Raw genomic sequence first — 20,729 nt, forward strand, 5'->3', positions numbered from 1 at the left:
ACGCATGAAAAACAAGTAACCAGGAACAGCTGCTGGGGGTAAAGTGCTACCTTTTTTTTTCCTGGAGCGTAGAGATATTACATATTATATTTGCTGACCAACATTACTCTGGATATATCAAACACCAGGGGGAGCGGACATAGTGCTGTTGAGAAGAAATATGTCTTATGCCTCCAGCAGCAAAAACATGAATAACAGCCAAACGGGTGGGGCAAAAACACTTCTATGGGAAGATTTATGGCCAGTAATTACGGCTGGTATTTTAAACATTGGTTTTTTTTCAAGTCAGTGTGTGTTTAAGCTTAACAATGAGGCAATTGCTCTGTGTGGGAAGGGGCTTTCATTAGAGCACTTCATCTGCTGCTATGCATTTAGATAGTAAGCTCTTGTGCACTACCAAAGAAAGGTCTTAAAGAGGTGGAGAAAAAAAAAACATGAAAGTAATGTATTTGATATATATAGAGAGAGAGAGATTAATTTACCAGTCCAGGGGATGTAGCTTATGATGGTCATCCCTTTCCCTGGTGTCAACGGCAGTTCACATGCTAAGTTTCTGTGTTGGTGTCTAGGTGTGGAATTCTGGGATGCACGTGTTTCATGCCTTCATCCAGATTGCTGCACATGTGATTTTAAGGGTTTGGTTCGGTCCCAGTGGCTTCAGCAACTCCAAGAATTTTTGCATCCGTAATCATAACATGGGAATGATGTCACAGGTCTTGCATGACATGTATACAGTGATGACATCATATCTGTAACACAATAATCTGTCCAGGGCTTTATGTCATTGCTAAAGTGGCTTTTGGGATGGGACTTCCATTCTCTGCTAATTTTAGGCAGAAGAGCCTATTATTATGGTGCTGGATTAAGTCCCATTTTGAGAAACATTACTGCAACATGACTCACCTAATCCAATAATCAGCCATTGTTTTTGAGAGTTGGGGTCCTGTGCGGTTCCCAAGCCCTTTATGTGTTGGGGGTTTATGAGGCTTTTGCATTTCCCGTTAGAATTCGGCTGCGGAGGAGCAATTAATTGAATTTCCTGGGGATGTTTTCTGGGCAGATTGTTTCATTTTGTATGTTCTTCATGGAAAAATGATTGAAAAAGGATAATTCTCCGCTGTAAAACATGTGCCCAGCTGTGCGGGATGATTAATGATTCCATGTCACAAATTGTGTTTCTTTTATTCATAGCTTTCGATATACTAAAATGTTTATTAGCATGCTCCCCCAGCCTAACATTTATTTTTTTATGCAAACGCTGCATTCATGATTTTTCACCTTTCATATCACTGAACTAGTGACATCTGCTCCTTTGGCTTAACAATGCGCCCTTATTTCTCCTGCTACCAGTCTGGGCTGGTACTTACAGCATGAGTGAGTTGCTTGCAGCAGGAAAAAAGTTAGGTTGATGGAGTTCACTATTCATGTATTCAGTATTGAGTCCTATACCATCCACTTATTCCCCTACTTTGCAAAATGAACTATTTTTTGTTATATTTGTGTTCTTTCACGCACATTTGAGTCTTGTAATAACTGCATTCTCCAACCATCATACCCACCAGGGTGAACATCTCCCCATAGATTAACAGCATATTCATAGAATTTGGACAACCATATGTAATTTATCTATTTAAAGGACAAGGAAAGGTTTATACATGGGCATTGATATCTCTGTCTTGGTAGTCAATGTTGGATTATCTGTGTGTAAGTGTGTCTGTCTGTATAACTTTAATTGTAAAGTGCTGTTAAGGAGCAGCAGCGCTGTACAATGAATAATAAATACAATATATAAAAAGTATGCAATAAATACTATAAATATACACAGTTCATATAAGGACACGGTGTGGTAAGAGAGACAGTGGGAAGGTGGTCCCTGCACTGTAGAGCTTACAGTCTAAGTGGGGATGGCAGTCAGTAGTAGTAGTGTGGCAGCAGCAACCGGGTTCAGTGTCTAGGGTGGTGGATAACAGGTACCAAACCTGTATTTCCCAAATATCCCTTGCATTTCATAAGGACATATGAGTTTGTATGTTCTCAAAATAGTGTCTATTCACAAGTATATACAGCCACAAGGGAGCCTTGCAAAATAGGGGGAAATAAAGTCACAGATTTAATATGCTGTGGGGCCTAACATATTGGCTCTCCCAGAATATCAGCCTATCCTTTAATGTCCTTTAATATATCAAAAAACAAGACATGCCTCACAATCAACACAAAGACTGGAAAAAAGCCTCTGACTTATGAAGGTCTCTCTGGCTAAAGAAGTGAGAAAAATAATGTGAAAAGGGCAAAGCAAAGAAATGGGTAGGAAAAGAAAAAGGGCAAAGAAATGAGTAGGAAAGGAAAAATGCAAAGCAAAGAAATGGGAAGGAAAAGGGCAAAGTAAAGAAATGGGTAGGAAAGGGCAAAGTAAAGAAATGGGTAGGAAAAGAAAAAGGGCAAAGAAATGAGTAGAAAAAGGAAAAATGCAAAGCAAAGAAATGGGAAGGAAAAGGGCAAAGTAAAGAAATGGGAAGGAAAAGAAAAAGGGCAAAGAAATGAGTAGGAAAGGAAAAATGCAAAGCAAAGAAATGGGAAGGAAAAGGGCAAAGTAAAGAAATGGGAAGGAAAAGAAAAAGGGCAAAGCAAAGAAATGAGTAGGAAAGGAAAAATGCAAAGCAAAGAAATGTGAAGGAAAAGGGCAAAGTAAAGAAATGGATAGGAAAAGAAAAAAAGGGCAAAGCAAAGAAATGGGTAAGAAAAGGGCAAAGAAATGGGTAGGAAAAGAAAAAGAGCAAAGCAAAGAAATTTGTAGGAAAAGGGCAAAGCAAAGAAATGGGTAGGAAAAGGGCAAAGCAAAGAAATGGGTAGGAAAAGGGCAAAGCAAATAAATTGGTAGGAAAAGGGCAAAGCAAAGAAATGGGTAGGAAAAGAAAAAGGGCAAAGCAAAGAAATGGACAGGAAAAGAAAAAAGAACGTAAAGTGAAAGGAAAAAAAATAGCTAAATAGAAGAAGCAGGAGAAATACAAAAGAAGAAGACAAGACAATGCGGAGAAGAGAAAAGTACAAAAGCAGCATCAAAAGAGTAGAAAATGAAAGAAAGTGGAAGGCAAGGACACATTTTTGGGTAAGTGCAATATTTATTGTGCCCTTTGGCTCCAGTCTATCATTTCTCCTGTGGATCCTCATCTGTGCATGTCGATAATATAAAATGTAAATATCCATTAGGCTTTTGTGCTGGCAGACTGATAATCTCTGCTTACTACGTAATTGTATTTCAGTAATTGCCTGATGTGAAACATAAGTGAGTCATTTACAGGTATAGGATCCGTTTTACAGAAACTCATTATCCAGAAAGTTCTGAATTATGAAAAAGCCGTCTCCCATACACTCCATTTTATTCAAATATCCCAAATTTTTAAAAAGGATTTCCTTTGTTTCTGTAATAATAAAAAAGTAGCATTTACTTGATCCCAACTAAGATATAATTAATCCTTATTGGAAGCAAAACCAGCCTATTGGCTTTATTTAATGATTACATGATTTTCTAGTAGACTTAAGGTATGAAGATCCAAATAACGGAAAGACCCCAGCAGGGAAGGGTAACGGTGCCAGCAGAGAATACGCCATTGCCCTCTCATTCAGGATCATTATTTTAAAGCCAGTGTTTAAGGCCCAGAGTCGTGTAAACTAGTTTCATATATTCCAGCACAGGCTTTTTACATATGGAAATTATGAACAACGGGAAACTTGGCCGGCTTTTACTGCAGCTTTATAAATATGTGTTTAAGTGTATTCCAATGTTTGTGCTTTTTTTGGCACAAAATTCCCATGGTTATAAATATTCCCTTGGAGTATTTAAGTATTGCTGTTCACATGATATTTCAACAATAAAAAAAAAAAATGGAAAATAAGCAAATGTAATTGTCAGTATAACAATGTTGCAAATTGTCTTTTGGGGATTTGAGGATAATATATGCAAATGGCACTCACACCCCATTTTGAATCGAGATTTTGCATTGGATTTTGCTTAAACCTTATTGAGGGAACGAGCAAGATTAGGGCTTATTCCATACACGGAGGTTCTCCCCAGTTTTTGTTTCTGACAAAAACAAAATGTCAAGAAAACCTTCCCAGTTATGATATAAAAACAATTATTCTATTACATTCATTATGAACATTCAGCTTTCTTTTACAGATGGCTAGAATCTCAGCCATAAAGCAGGGCAGGACTGCTGCTTACAATGGGGATCAGATAGGATCTGTGCAGCCACTGGGACAGAATGTTCTGTTATACAGATAGCTAGAATCTCAGCCATAAAGCAGGACAGGACTGCTGCTTACAATTGGGATCAGATAGAACCTGTGCAGCCACTGGGACAGAATGCTCTGTTATACAGATAGCTAGAATCTCAGCTGCCATAAAGCAGGGCAGGACTGCTTCTTACAATGGGGATCAGATAGGATCTGTGCAGTCACTGGGACAGAATGCTCTGTTATACAGATAGCTAGAATCTCAGCCATAAAGCAGGGCAGGACTGCTGCTTACAATGGGGATCAGATAGGATCTGTGCAGCCACTGGGACAGAATGCTCTGTTATACAGATAGCTAGAATCTCAGCCATAAAGCAGGACAGGACTGCTGCTTACAATGGGGATCAGATAGGATCTGTGCAGCCACTGGGACAGAATGCTCTGTTATACAGATAGCTAGAATCTCAGCTGCCATAAAGCAGGACAGGACTGCTGCTTACAATGGGGATCAGATAGGATCTGTGCAGCCACTGGGACAGAATGTTCTGTTATACAGATAGCTAGAATCTCAACTGCCATAAAGCAAGACAGGACTGCTGCTTACAATGGGGATCAGATTGGATGTGTGCAGCCAATGGGACAGAATCTTTCTGTTATACAGATAGCTAGAATCTCAGCTGCCATAAAGCAGGACAGGACTGCTGCTTACAATGGGGATCAGATAGGATCTGTGCAGCCAGTTGGACAGAATGTTCTTTCTGCAACTAGTTGTTCTCTCCTGTGAGAATGGGTATAATACCAGGCATTCTAATTTCTCTAGTTACTAATGTTCAGGGGAAAGTCCATCACTTTCCAATACAGGAACCTTATGCAAGAGACGTGTTTGTAAATGGCTTGTTACTTTAGATATCAGACAGAAGTGAGATTTAATACTCTGTAGCTCTGTTTGTGATCCTAATGATTCTCCTCTCATTGATCTGCAGCACTATGTCAACTAATATGGTACTTATTTATGGCTGGTGTCATTCCAATTTCCTTTCTTGATACAATTTTCTAAAGGGTCTCTCAGGATGAAAATATATACTTAATTGGCTGTTGTGAAAATATCCCCTTTACATGTGAAAGCTTCACTTCCAACCTTCTATACTTTGGCTGTAGTCATAGGGGAAAATGAGAACATGACCTTTCCATACACTTTCCCCTTGTCTCTTCCCCAATATATTCAGTACCTATCTCATCCTACTTATCCCTAATTCTGTAGGTGGAAACGAATGCAGACCAGGCAGTAACTCTTTCAACCAGGGTCACTATGGGCCCCCTGCTGCAACCCTTCTCCTGCCCCTCCAGCCCAGGGGCAGGAGAAGAAGGTTGGGGCAGGGATTGGGTCTGGGCCCACGTGACCCAGGGCCCACCGGGTTTTCTCCCGGTGACCCACTGGACCAGTCCAACCCAACACTTTCCTTTGTCTTTGTCCTTATATATTAGAAACCTATCTAGTGCTACCAATCCCTATTTCTGTAGGGAAATGAGAGCAGAGCAGGCAGTAACCCTTCCAACACTTTCCTCTTATCTCCATCCTTATATATTAGGTACCTATCTAGTGCTACCAATCCCTATTTCTGTAGGGAAATGAGAGCAGAGCATACAGTAACCCTTCCAACACTTTCCTCTTGTCTCTATCCTTATATATTAGGCACCTATCTAGTGCTACCTATCCCTATTTCTGTAGGGAAATGAGACAGAGCAGACAGTAACCCTTCAAACACTTTCCTCTTGTCTCTGTCCTTATATATTAGGCACCTATCTAGTGTTACCAATCCCTATTTCTGTAGGGAAATGAGAGCAGAGCATACAGTAACCCTTCCAACACTTTCCTCTTGTCTCTATCCTTATATATTAGGCACCTATCTAGTGTTACCAATCCCTTTTTCTGTAGAGAAATGAGACAGAGCAGGCAGTAACACTTCCAACACATAGACCATTCTGACTTTGATGCTATTCAATAGCCTTTGTGTCTCTTGTGTATAACAATACAACACTATTACATCCTGTTAATAAATTATAGGCTGTACTTGTTATCCATTTAAGAGCTGATGGTATGCGCATGCCTATGATGTGCATTATTAATCAAAAATGACATCTTGCCAGAAAAGCAATATTTTATAATGATAACACGATTATCATCAGATATATAGTTATATAAATCCTTGGTGCCTCCTGAATTAATGTCCTGCCATATTCCGTGTATTCTATGCAGTGATTATTCCCCCGTTCGGCTGCAGCTCCCTGATAATTATTACTTTTCACTCCAGCCAATTTGTTCCTTGTGGAATCTGCAGCTGAAGTGGAAAGTTCCTTATCTCTCTCTTTCTCTTACTTTTCCTTTGACTGCAAATAACAAACATGATAAGTAATTCGTGTTTATTTGTGCGCCCGCTGGTACGCTCCGTGTCTGGCCGTATGTCTGTGCTGGGCGGGAGTAGTTTAATTTTGGCAGCCGGGTCCCTGGGGGTTGAGGGAAAATCATTTGAGTGTGTAGGGACCCTGAGGTGTAAGTTCCCCTTTTCATTTGGAGCCTCATGGTGGATACAGGGTCTCTTAGAGTTTCCAAGGGCAGAGCTCTTGGATTGGTGCAACATGGCTGATCCCAAAAGCAGCCACAAGGTGTCGCTGTACCCTATAAAAGGAGATTGCCATGTGCTCGCAGCCATTACTGCTGGAGGATTCCTACTTTCACTTTCATGTAGGAAGGTGACCAGAACTAATGAAAAGATGTAGGGGCTAATAATGGCGCCACTGGGGGTGGGTGATATAGGCACCCAGCACAGTTTAGATTAAACATGTTTAGGGAGCCCCCTGTCTTCCATTTAGGTACTTTCCAAGAATATATATTTTTTCCTGCAATGCGCCTGGCACCTGGGGTGATCATTTTTGAATTCAGGGGGTCGGACTGGGCTGGAGTGTCTCCGGGAAAAAATCCGGTGTGCTCCACCAGCCAATTGTTTAACCTACCATTGTTTAACCTCCCCACCAAATGTCTGAAGATATCAGTAGGTGCGCACTGGCGGGGGGGTTAAGGGGTGTTATGGCAGGGGGGGCCCGGGGGGAGGTGGTGGCCCCTGATATGGCCCCCCCAGTCCGACACTGTCTGAATTAATAGGTGTTTGGGAATAAAACAAAACTGATATGTTAAATAACTATCACTGCAGAATAAAACAGGGGGTAGGGGGTGCCATTTCTGAGAGATGCATTATACAAAGGTTTCCCATCTCAGTTTCCATGTCAGTCTCTACCTGTGTATCTCCCTTAGAAGCAAAGCAGCCATAAAACAGAGATAAGGGGTGCTACTGTACAAGGTACTTCTAATTCTGGGGCTGTAATAGGGCCCTTGTGTTCTAACTGGTCTTTGCTGTTGCACTTCAGAAGACTCCATATTAGCATTGAACAGGAGCTCTAGTTGAGAGGGGTTTTGTAGGAGTTGAAATAAGTGGACTTTGGTCTTTTTTTCAGCCCAACTTAACTATAACTATAAGGCTCTTCAGTGGCCTTGGGTAAATAATAGCAAAATAAATGCAAATAGCAAATAATTGGCCAGTCCAACCGGGACAGAATCTATGGACATACTGTATCTGTCAAAGGGGTTACTATCTCTTACTGGTATCAAGAAGCAATGATAATACACTCCCCTTAATATTTCTATTAGACAAATAGTTATCCACCACCTTATTTAGATGTATGTATGCAAATGAGGTTCACAAAAATAAGAACCCATGTGTTTTCTCGAATTCCACTCAATCAAGAGTGCAAGGCTCACACTTTGCCCACACTGCAACAATTTCATTGGCCTACTGACCTCCTGTGACTTCTTATTTATTAGAAAAAAACCACAGTTTAACGCTTAATCTGAGTCCCAGAAATTAGATTAGAAAAATGGATTTTCAATCAACAGGGCATTTTTGAGGAACGACTGAATATACCGCTTCAGAATTCATTTAGATCAACAGATAATGGTACTGTGAAACCAGATTTTAGTCAATATGCAGGTCAGATGCTTGCTGGGTGGGGGAAGTATATTCAATCTAAAGTATAATTTCTATTCTAAAATAATCTTATGTGACAAAATGACAATATTTTCACTAAAGAGAATGTTATACAGATAGCTAGAATCTCAGCTGCCATAAAGCAGGACAGGACTGCTGCTTACAATGGGGATCAGATAAGATCTGTGCAGCCACTGGGACAGAATGCTCTGTTATACAGATAGCTAGAATCTCAGCTGCCATAAAGCAGGGCAGGACTGCTGCTTACAATGGGGATCAGATAGGATCTGTGCAGCTACTGGGACAGAATGCTCTGTTATACAGATAGCTGGAATCTCAGCTGCCATAAAGCAGGACAGGACTGCTGCTTACAATGGGGATTAGAAATGATCTGTTATACAGATAGCTAGAGTCTTAATAATGCCAGACACTGAAAAGCACCCAGAGGCCCGAGGGGAATCCACAAGTGGGGTTTAGACCAATTATCATCTACATTCCCCTAGGGGACAATCACTGTCCTGCCTGCCACATGGAACATTAAATAATTCCACAAAGGACATCAGATGAGCACAGTCCCAAACTCTCCCACTACTTCCACCATAGAGAAATGTGCAGCAGGTTGGTTTCTACCACTGGCTAATATCCTCATCAAGTATCTTGTCATATTTCTCTAAGTGACTTTATCACCTTCCATTTCAGTCAATGACCCATGTTTATACACTTGTTATGTGTATTGAGCTCTGCAACATCTTCACTCTCTATAAATAAATTGTTATATTAAAAATAAATAAGCTTCTCAGGAAGGCGTTTCTTCTTGATAATGGGTTGATTGGGGTCTTGACAGTCGTCAAATGATAATCATGTGGTTAAGCAGATGAGACCTCAATTCAGGAGTCATTTTTTCTAATATGACTAGTTTACAAACTGCAGAATTCCAAATATTTTTGAAATTATATTCCCAGCATCCTCCTGCAGCTGAACATTTGAGTGCCTGCATAGTGGCCATCATTAAAGGGGGCGGCGAGCAACATGTTGCTAGTAGAGCACAGGTTAACGGAACATGACTTTAGATCTTCTTTATTCTTATCAGCCTTAGCTCTAGTAGTTTTTATTAAGCATGTGTGGGTGAAGATGTGGCTCCATCTGGGTTTAGATATGCCTTCATTGAAAGTTGGGGAGAAGGGATCCTGTAAAAAAGAGATACAGAAATGCCAGTCCTATCCATTTGCTTGGCTTCACTGCTTTGGGTGGATATCGATGGGCTTTAGGCGACTTTTTTATGCATTTCAGTCCAGCAGGTAAGTTAGGGGTTTTGGTGACTACAACTACTGACAGTGCTCGTTAGTGGTACATTCATTGTTTTATAGAAGAAGCAGAAAGTCCTTTGTTATTTAGCAGGGCAGTCTGAAGCTCCACCAAGAAAGCTAAAGGGTCAGCTCCTTGGCATGATCTGCCAGTGATGGATAAGCAGGTAACAAGTAGTAACAGTTATTTAAGATATTCCTCATGAGATGTTTGAGGAGTTATTTGAGATGTTCCTCATGAGACGTTTGAGTAGTTATTTGAGATGTTCCTCATATCTAGGTGTGTTTTTCATTCATTGATCCAGTTACTGTATACCAAGTGCGAAACTGGATTAGAATGAAATCATGATATAGAGTTGGTTTATTTAGAACATATGGTCAACCTGATGGCATGAACCGCAACTCTAAGGACTTGGACCTCCCAGTCTTATTTGTAGAGTTATCTTCTACCCCATTTATATTCCATTTTTTCTCATACATCTATTCACACTCAATAGCTCCTGTTTAATTAACAAAATAATAGACTGCCATGCACATGTGCTGATTGGCAAGAGAAGGGTGAAGGTTCAGTGACTAGGGCAACACTGAACCTAGGGTTGTCACCTTCTGTCCAGTGGAACTTCCAGGCAGGGGTGCGGAGCACCAATGCAATGCGGAGCTATTGCCACATCAATCATAGGAAATCCTGCTAATTTGGAAAAATGGCAGGCAATTTTGACCCTGCCAACCCTTCAAAAAGCAGGGCTGTCTGGGTCAAAACTGGACAGGTTACAAAGTGCCTACTATTTTACCAAATCCCCCCCATTTGTTAGCTGCAAGTTACAACCACCAATTCTCCTTCTTGAGCCAGTGCTTGCCTTCAGTATCTCGTTGTGATTCTCCACACTGTTTCCACCGACACATGCAATAATTCTGCTCTTTCTGCGACTGTCACACCTGCATTTCGAGTGCCAATTCATAAACTCTTCAGACGCCATTAGATCTCGGCAGTGAACTGAAGTGTTGTTTTTCAGGATCCTTTTATAGCACAAACACTTGGGTAACTGGGTACTTACATGAATATGGAACATATTGGAACATTCCAATTGGAACAGTTTACTTGTTATTCTCCTACATCACATGTTTTTATTCTGAGCATCACTCGCAACCTCTCCCCTCTATTCCTATAGAAATACAGGCTTGGAAATCTTATCTTATCATTTCTGGAAAAATAGAGTTACAGTATCTTATACACTTCCTTTTTGACATGAGCTCACTCAGTTGGGTTACCGGTATGTAGAAAAGGTGCATAAACAATATCTATCTATCATTTCCCCACCCTCACTGTGTAATGAGGCTCACTGTGTGAATGTGCAACCCCTCCCTCACTTACAAAGACTCTATGTGCCACCCATTACCAAAAAAAGTGGGAATTCAAGTCCCAGAATCCATCACATCAAAATGAAACAAGGTGAAGGAGGCATTTCTTGACACTGAACCTAAGGAAGGTTGGAAAATGGTATCATGGGTTCCTTTCAATCTGTGGAATGTCTGTGTGTGATAGATTTGGGTATTTGACATCCCTCTGCTTTACAAAGACTCTGTGCGCCACCTATTACCAAAACAAGTGGGAATTTAGGTCCCAGAATCCATCGCATCACAATGAAACAAGGTGAAGGAAGGGTTGCATGACCCTGTGAGCCTAAGGAAGGTTGGAAAATGGTATTGTGGCTTCCGTTCAATCTGTGGAATGTCTGTGTATGATAGATTTGGGGATTTGACGTACCTCTGCTTTACAAAGACTCTATGCGCCACCCATTACCAAAAAAAGTGGGAATTTAGGTCCCAGAATCCATCGCATCAGAATGAAACAGGGTGAAGGAGGGGTTGCATGACCCTGTGAGCCTAAGGAAGGTTGGAAAATGGTATTGTGGCTTCCTTTCAATCTGTGGAATGTCTGTGTATGATAGATTTGGGGATTTGACGTACCTCTGCTTTACAAAGACTCTATGTGCCACCCATTACCAAAAAAAGAGGGAATTCAGGTCCCAGAATCCATTGCATCACTATGAAACTGTGAGGAAGACTCACGGGGGTCGGCAGGGACGCCTGACGCACTCCAAGCAGGGACGCCCGTCATGTCAGTCTTCAGCGCCGGTTTCCTAGGGCGCGCAGCGCGCCTCCTTGTAATTAAGAGGCGCAGGCGCGCAGGCGCGCTGGCGTGTTTATGTCGGCGCGCAATGGCATGAAATTCAAATGGTATTTATAGGTACAGTTTCTTTTTCACACTGCCCATGATAGGATTTGTTTCCTGGTGCTGTTAGCTGTTGCTATTCTGTTTGAACCTGATTCTGATTACCTGTTTTGACCCCTGCCTGGCTTTTGACGATTCTACATTCTGTATCCTGACCCCGTGCGTGATTATCGACTCCGATTCTGCTTTACCCTCTGATTGACTACCTGGTTTGACCCTTGCCTGCTTGATTACGATTGACATCTGTCTGCCTCGACCCGGCCTGGTCGGACGACGATTCTGGTTTCCTGTTCTGTTCTGTACCTGACCCTCGGCCTTAAGACTCTAGCTAAACAGTCGTGCCCCTCTGTTTATCCAGAACCTCTAGCCTTGCACCTCTCGTTTAAGTCCTGGTGGCATCCAAGTAGCTGAGAGCTCCTCCCGAGGCCAAAGGCGGTCACACTACAGGTGAAGCACGAGCCGAGACCTGGGTGCTTTGGCATTTGTTCTGGTGTTGGGTGCCGACCGTGACATTACCACGGGCCATGGAAGAGGAAGGTCACGCCACTGCTGCCGCTCCTCCATCTACTACTGAAGCGCTCCTAACCACTTTACTTCAGCGCTTGGAGGATCATGAGTGGAAACAAGATTACCTCATGCAGGGCTTTCACAACCTGACCCGCCGACTGGAGTCCACACCTCAGTCGCCAAGTCCTGTTGCTCTTATGGCCATTCCTGTGGGTTCTTCCGCTAGATCCCATGAACCCAAAATTGTGTTCCCCGATAAATTCAATGAGGACAGATATAAATTCTTTGTGTTCCAAGAGGCGTGCAAATTATACCTCAGCTTTTTCCCCCACTCTTTCGCTACTGGCGAAGAAAAAGTGAGGTTTGTAATGACCCTGTTACAGGGTGATCCCCAAATTTGGGCCCTCAGATTGCCCACCTCTGATCCTGCCCGTTTTTCCCTAGACACATTCTTTAAAACCATGGCTGTACTCTTCGGTGACCCGGATTGTGCATCATCTGCTGATTCCGCGATTCGTAAATTGCGCCAGGGAAAGCGGGATGCGGAGGTGTATTGCACTGAGTTCCGCAGATTGGCAGTTGAAACTGGGTGGAACGACATGGCTCTTCGCAGTCAGTTCCGTATTGGACTTGCTGATTCTGTCAAAGTCTGCTTAGTAAATTACCCCCTATCTTCTAACTTGGATGACCTCATGTCACTTGCCATCCAGGTAGATAGGAGGCAGAGGGAAAGAAGGGGTGAAAGGGGTTCTTCTTTGCATTCTGGGTTTACCAATGTTAAGTCTAACTTTTCTAATGTGGTATCCAATGTTAAGTCCCCTAATCCTTCAACCTCAGGAGGAACCCATGCAATTGGGCATATCCCATCTAACCTCTGAGAAAAAAGCCCGCAGACGTTCCCTAGGTCTTTGCATTTGCTGTGGGGAAAAGGGTCATATTCTGAATTCATGTCCTAAGAAGCCGGGAAACTTCCAAGCCTAAATGGAGAAGGGGAGCTCCATTTGGGTGCAGAAGTTTCCTCTCTCCAATCTACCTCTAGGATTTTGTTACTGGTTAAGTTAACCTGGCCTACGGGCTCTGTCAAGGTGTCCGCTTTTGTGAATTCAGGGGCGGAGGGGAATTTTTTGGATGCTACCTTTGCAGCAAAATTTTGTATTCCTTTAACCCCTCTATTTCCTCCTTTGAGGATTTTGGCAGTCGATAAAAAACCCTTAGGGTCAGGCCTGGTAACTAAAAAATCTGTGTTCATTTCCATGTGCACTAATAACCTACACAGTGAGAAGTTAGCCCTTTACATTATTGAGGGTGTTTCTTCTCCTCTTATTCTGGGGTTACCTTGGCTTCAGACCCATAATCCTCATATTGACTGGGTATCAGGGGAGATTATTCAATGGGGTTTAAAGTGTGGTGGTTCATGTATTCCAAGTAAATCAAAAATAGCCGCAGAGCACACCTTTATGTTTAAAAGGTTTTCATTTTTATTTCGCAGACACTCCTGCACAACATGTTTCAGCTACAACAGCCTTCATCAGGTGCACCAACAGCATTTAACACCAGGGACGGCCACTACGAATACTTAGTAATGCCATTTGGTCTCTGTAACGCCCCCACAGTGTTCCAAGAATTTGTCAGTGACCTGCTGGGGATATTCGTAGTGGTCTATCTTGATGATATTTTAATTTTCTCTTCTAACCTATGTGAACATCAAAACCATGTTCGCGAAGTTTTATGTAGGTTAAGAGAAAATAGTCTTTATGCGAAACTTGAAAAGTGTACTTTTGAGGTTACTTCTGTTCAGTTTTTGGGTTTCAATATTTCCAGTAAGGGTCTAGAGATGGATCCAGGAAAGGTGAAAGCTGTACTGGATTGGACCCAACCTCTTTCTTTACGTGCAACCCAAAGGTTCCTAGGTTTCACCAATTACTATCGTCAATTTATAAAGAACTTCTCCCTAATAGTGGCTCCCATTACAAACTTAAGCATTTGGTCCCCTGAAGCTATCCAAGCTTTCGAATTCCTCAAAAAAGAGTTCAGTTCAGCCCCTATTCTGCGGCACCCTGATACTGCACTTCAATTTATTGTTGAAGTGGATGCCTCGGAGGTTGGGGCAGGAGCAGTCCTTTCCCAAAGGCATCCGATAACCAACAAAGTGCACCCCTTTGCATTTTTCTCTAAGAAATTTTCGCCTGCTGAGGCAAACTATGACATCGGTAATAGAGAATCGTTGGCTATCAAATGGGCCTTTGAGGAATGGCGGCATCTGTTGGAGGGAGAAAAACATTTGATAACGGTCTTTACTGACCATAAAAATCTCCTGTATATAGAGTCGGCCAAGCGACTACATCCTAGGCAGGCTAGATGGGCGTTGTTTTTCACCAGGTTAAATTTCTCTTTAACTTTTAGACCTGGCTCTAAAAACACTAAAGCAGACGCACTCTCTAGGAGTTTTGAATCCAGACCCTCTGAATCTAGTGAGTGTACCCCCATCATTCCTGGTGCATTAATTGTGGCGGCTCTAGAATCTGATCTAACTTCCTTGTTATCTCCTGTTCAGTCTTCTGCTCCTGTAGAAAATCCCTCTGGGTGACTATTTGTTTCAGAAGATTTAAGGGAGCAAGTTTTGAGTGAAGTCCACAATTCTAAAATGGCAGGACATCTTGGCATTGCTGAGACTGTGTCACTTCTGTCCCACAATGTATGGTGGCCCTCCTATAAACTGGATGCTAACATTTTTGTTAATTCCTGTCCAGTTTGCCAGAGGTCTAAACCTTCCAGGAATCTGTCCCAGGGATTGCTAAATCCGCTACCCATTCCTGACAAACCTTGGTCCCATCTTTCGATGGATTTTATTGTTGATTTGCCCCCTTCTCAAGGAAAAACTGTGATTTGGGTGGTGGTGGATAGGTTTAGGCCATTTGTTTCCCTTCCACATCTCCCTTCTGCCAAAACCTTGGCTGAATTGTTCATTTTTCACATTTTTAGGTTGCATGGTTTTCCGGTGAATTTTGTTTCGAAATTTTGGCGAGCCTTCTGCTCTTTAGATGGGATTGATTTATCCTTCTCTACCACCCCCAAACCAACGGCCAAACTGAAAGGGTTAATCAGTCCCTTGAACAGTATCTGAGGTGCTATGTATCTGACAACCAAACCTCATGGGCTGAGCTATTACCCTGGGCAGAGTTTGCCTACAATAATGCTACTCATGCCTCCACTGGGGAATCTCCTTTCTTTATTGTCCATGGTTTACATCCCAAAGCATTTTCCTTTTCTGGTTCTTTGTCTCCCGTACCTTCCATTAACTCCTCTGTCAAACAGTTTGCGAAAATTTGGTCTCAGGAGCATGACTCTCTTTCCGCAGCTACAGCCGCTCAGAAAAAGGCAGCTGATAGATCCCGTAGGGAGGCACCCAAATATAAGGTTGGTGATTCTGTTTGGTTGTCTACTAAAAACATCAAGCTTAAGGTCCCCTCTCTCAAGTTGGGTCCTAAGTTTATTGGTCCATATCCCACCTCAGAAATAATTAATCCATCCTCTGTCCGTCTTAAACTACCAGTCAGTTTTAAGGTTTCTAATTCTTTTCACGTTTCTCTCCTAAAACCAGCTTCACAGGTCCGTCAACTATCAGTTCCTCCCCCAGTGTTGGTTGAAGGTCAGTCTGAATTTGAGGTCCAAGAGCTCCTCGATTCTCGCCTTGTGCGAGGTAAGCTCCAGTATCTAGTTAAATGGAAGGGCTATGGCCCCGAGGAGAACGCTTGGGTCTCAGTTAGTGACATCAGGGCTGACCATCTCAGGAGACAGTTTCATATAAAGTTTCCTGAGAGACCTGGGGGTCCAGTGGCCCCCCCTAGAGGGGGTGGTAATGTGAGGAAGACTCACGGGGGTCGGCGGGGACGCCCGCCACACTCCAAGCGGGGACGCCCGCCATATCAGTCTTCGGTGGCGGTTTCCTAGGGTGCGCGGTGCGCCTCCTTGTAATTTAAAGGTGCGCTGGCGTGATTATGTTCAAATGGTATTTAAAAGTACAGTTTCTTTTTCACACTGCCCGTGATAGGATTTGGTTTCCTGTTCTGTACCGTGACTCTTGGCCTTAAGACTCTAGCTAAACAGTCGTGCCCCTCTGTTTATCCAGAACCTCTAGCCTTGCACCTCTCGTTTAAGTCCTGGTGGCATTCAAGTAGCTGAGGGCTCCTCCCGAGGCCAAAGGCGGTCACACTACAGATGAAGCACAAGCCGAGACCAGGGTGCTTGGCATTTGTTCTGGTGTTTGGGTGCCGACTGTGACAGAAACAAGGTGAAGGAGGGATTGCTTGACACTGTGAGCCTAAGGAAGGTTGGAAAATGGTATCATGGCTTCCTTTCAATCTGTGGAATGTCTGTGTGTGATAGATTTGGGGATTTGAAGTCCCTCTGCATTACAAAGACTCTATGTACCACCCATTATCAAAAAAAGAGGGAATTCAGGTCCCAGAATCCATCGCATCACAATGAAACAGGGATTGCTTGACACTGTGAGCCTAAGGAAGGTTGGGAAATGGTGTCATGGCTTCCTTTCAATCTGTGGAATGTCTCTGTAGAACAATACATTTATATGTATTTTTAAAAGTTCAGATAGTGTTTATGCATCTTATCTACATAACCCAACTGAGGGAGCTCATGTTAGAAAGGGGTTTATTTTATCCCTTTAAATAAACATTTATAATAAGCTGAAGGTAATTTATATTTAGAAATAGGATATAATTAAAATTGCCCGATCCTACAGACTGAGACTTTGGAGGATTCCTTTACATTTTAATTTAAAAAAATTGAACATCATCACTTTTCAGCCTCATTCATTTCTCTTTGAAGTCTCTTGAATTTTTTCGGGGCCCCTAGCTTTTCTATTATTATATACCAGTATAAACGCATTCCCTTCCCACTGTGAAAATTTACTTTTAACTTGAATTTAAACGCATACGCGTATATCAGTGGATTCGCACAAAATGTCCTGTCCATGACTAATAATCGTTTAACGTTCGGAAGAGAACACTTGCCTACTATTCCTTGACTCATGTCAAAATGCAAATTGAGCCAATAAGAAAATGTATTTAGATTTACACTAAAGCTTCAAAAGCCTGACAGGCATTTAACAATGTAATCACAATACAGGTATGCAGTCTTTTATTTTGGAATGCTGGGGACCTTGTGTTTACTGGACTTTTTCAGGGGTTTTCTGTAATTTGGATCACAAAAAATTGAAACAATAGAAAAAAAAATTATAGAATTGTTTTGCCGCCAACATAAATTTATGCATTTTAGTTCCCCATAAGTACAAGGCACAAAAGGAAATGGTGAAATTAATTTGAAAATAAGTAAATGAATAAATATATAATTATAGTCAGTGGAGTGTCCTGTTAATCACAGCAACAGTAGTGCCCCACTTTATCGTAAAAAATTGTAATTGTAAAAAAAAACCCAATAACATTCATGCGGTCTCTACAGGGTTAAGATTCTAGCTCAATGGCAGTGGCCAACAGGGAGATTTCTCCCCCACGATTATTCATGTGCAACTGCGACTGACAAATCTCCCGAAAACGCTTCTCCATTGGAAATAATTGAAATCGCCAGCAGTAAAACACTGAAATTGGTTTTAACGCCAGCGATTTCAGGTATTTCCAATGGAGAGGCATTTTCGGGAGACTTGTTGCTCCCAGTTGCGTATCAGTAATCGAGGGGGACAAATCTCCCCGTTGACCACTGCTGTATCTATAGAATTGAGATTCTAGCTTTCTCTGTTGGGCTGAGATTCCATCTGTCTTTATAGAGCTGAGATTCTAGCTGTCTCTGTAGGGTTGAGATTTTAGCTGTCTCTGTAGGGCTGGGATTCTAGCTGTCTCTATAGGGCAGAGATTCTATCTGTCTTAATAGAGCTGGGATTCTAGCCGTATTTATTGAATTGAGATTCTAACTGTCTCTGTAGGTCTTTGATTCTAGCTGTCTGTAAAAGTTAAGATTCTAGTTTTCTCTATAGGGCGGAGATTCTATCTGTCTTTATAGAGCTGCTATTCTAACTGTCTCTATAGGGTTGAGATTCTAGCTGTCTCTGTATGGCTGACATTCTAGCTGTCTCTCTAGGGCTGACATTCTAGCTGTCTCTCTAGGGCTGACATTCTAGCTGTCTTTATAGAGCTGAGGTTCTAGCTGTCTCTATAGCAGTAGCTTGTGAGCAACATGTTGCTCTCCGATCTCTTGGATGTTGCTCCCCATGGCCTCAAATCAGGAGCTTATTTTTGAATTTCAGGCTCAGAGGCAAGTTTTGGTTGCATACAAACTAGGTGTACTGCCAAACAGAAGCCCCTGTAGACTGCCAGTCTTCATAGCGGCTACTAAATGGTCAATCACAACACTTATTTGGTACCTCCAGGAACATTTTTCATGCTTGTGTTGCTCCCCAGCTCCTTTTACATCTGAATGTTGCTCACAGGTAGAAAATGTTGGGGATCCCTGCTCTATAGGGTAGAGATTCTAGCTGTCTATAGGGTTGAGACTCTAGCTGTCTCTGTATGGCTGGGATTCTAGCTGTCTCTAAAGTTTGAGAGATTCTAGCTGTCTCTATAGGGTGGACAGTCTGGTTATCTATATAATGCTGAGAATGATTCAAGCTATCTTGAAGGCAATTACAGATGGGGCCTTTTGCCACCTGTGTTTGATAGCAGGTATTAAACTGGCTAAATCATAATGTTAATAGTGTTGAGTAAATTACTTAGTTCATTCAGTCGAACCAAAATACTTCCAAGGCAATAGTGATAATAGTGTAATTTACCCATGAAATAGCATTTTGAATGTTTTGTCACCTGCGATTTGACTCCAAATCACCAAAATGCCCTTTCTGTCATTTTCCTTATAGGGCTGAGATTTGACTAAGTCCACAAGGCTGACATTGTAGTTATCTCTACAGGGTTGACATTCTAGCTGTGTTGTCTGAAAAGGGAGACTTCTGGGTCTTATTGTACAAATCACCTGCGCCTGCACGGGCCCTAGAAGCCAATAAGATGGGGCTAACCTTGAGTGCCATGGTGAAAGGGGCTATTTAGAAATTAGTTGCGTGTTCTTGCCCATTACTTTCTTTACCATAGTTTTTCTTCTGTGTTTTTAGCTGTTATACAAGCTCTTCCCAATTATAATTCACCAGCGCAACCTTCAGCCATGAATCAAATCTTAAAGCCCCAGGCTATGCTTCCAGCAACCCCTCCTCTCTCATTTACTATGGCAACTCTTTCGATTGATTTTCTTTCCAGCTCTGATTTTGCTGATTTGTTGAACAAATGTTGTCCTTTCTGCCAACTTGACATCTAAATCATCAACTACTTTTTTATTCATAACTTAACTTGGAATGCTCGAGCTGGCCTTGCCTTGTTGTGCGCTCTGCTAAATTCTGCTAAGTTCTAATTAAACTATTCTGCTATTTAGGATTCAAGTTAATAAAAATGTCACATATCTAACAGCGTCCAATTTAAGTAATCCGGTCTTGGAAACTGCTAATTAGTTTAGGATTCCGACTCATCGAAGATCAAAGCTTTGGTGAAGGTCCATCCTGTCAAGGTCAGAATAAGAGACAACTGATTTTTCACTCCTTTGCTGTAGGTAAGTGCCCCTAAGCTACCTATACTAAAGGCGGCCATACATAGAGAGATACGCCTGTTTGGCGATGTCGCCAAGTGAGCGTCTCTCTCCCCGATATGCCCACCTTGAGGTGGGTGATATCGGGCTGATCCAATCGTGGACCCTAGGGCACAACGATCGGATCATAACAGGCGCGCTGAACGCGGGACTGCATCAACGAACAGATGCTGCCGCAATCTGACGGGATTTTTAGTCCTGTCCGATGGACATCTGCCGACTTTCGGCCAGATATCGATCGGGGGAAGCCCGTCGGGGGAAGCTGCGACTCTGTCTTTTATCGGCCCGTGAATGGCCACCTTTAGACAGCAGGACTTCAAGTAGTGTCCGATTGATGCCCTGAGGATATTAGGAGCCAAATGGTCTGGTCATCAGAAACTGCTTCATATTATGTATATATTTGATTTTGGCTTGAGCCTAGGGAGTCTGCCATACCCATGGCAATGTAAATATCATAAAGTCCTAACTAATTACCTCCAATGATGTTTTATAGGCTGGTACCACCCTGAATAGTTGCATTATCTTGGCAAAATTGTCACTCAACAAAAGAATTGCAATCACAGGCTCATCCACTCGATCTTCAAGAAAAACACCCAAGCACCAGACCACCATTGGAGAGAAAATTGGCATGGGGTAAATAGTTAGGACCATCAGGGTGCTGCTGCCGCCATGAGGTGAGATGAGAAACAGCACCCCTCAGGGTACCAGGGGCTGAAAAAAGCCTCACCTGGAAACTTTGAAGCCGGCCATAGACAT

The sequence above is a fragment of the Xenopus laevis genome, chromosome 9_10S, assembly GCF_017654675.1.
Source record: "Xenopus laevis strain J_2021 chromosome 9_10S, Xenopus_laevis_v10.1, whole genome shotgun sequence".
NCBI classification, from domain to species: Eukaryota; Metazoa; Chordata; class Amphibia; order Anura; family Pipidae; genus Xenopus; species Xenopus laevis.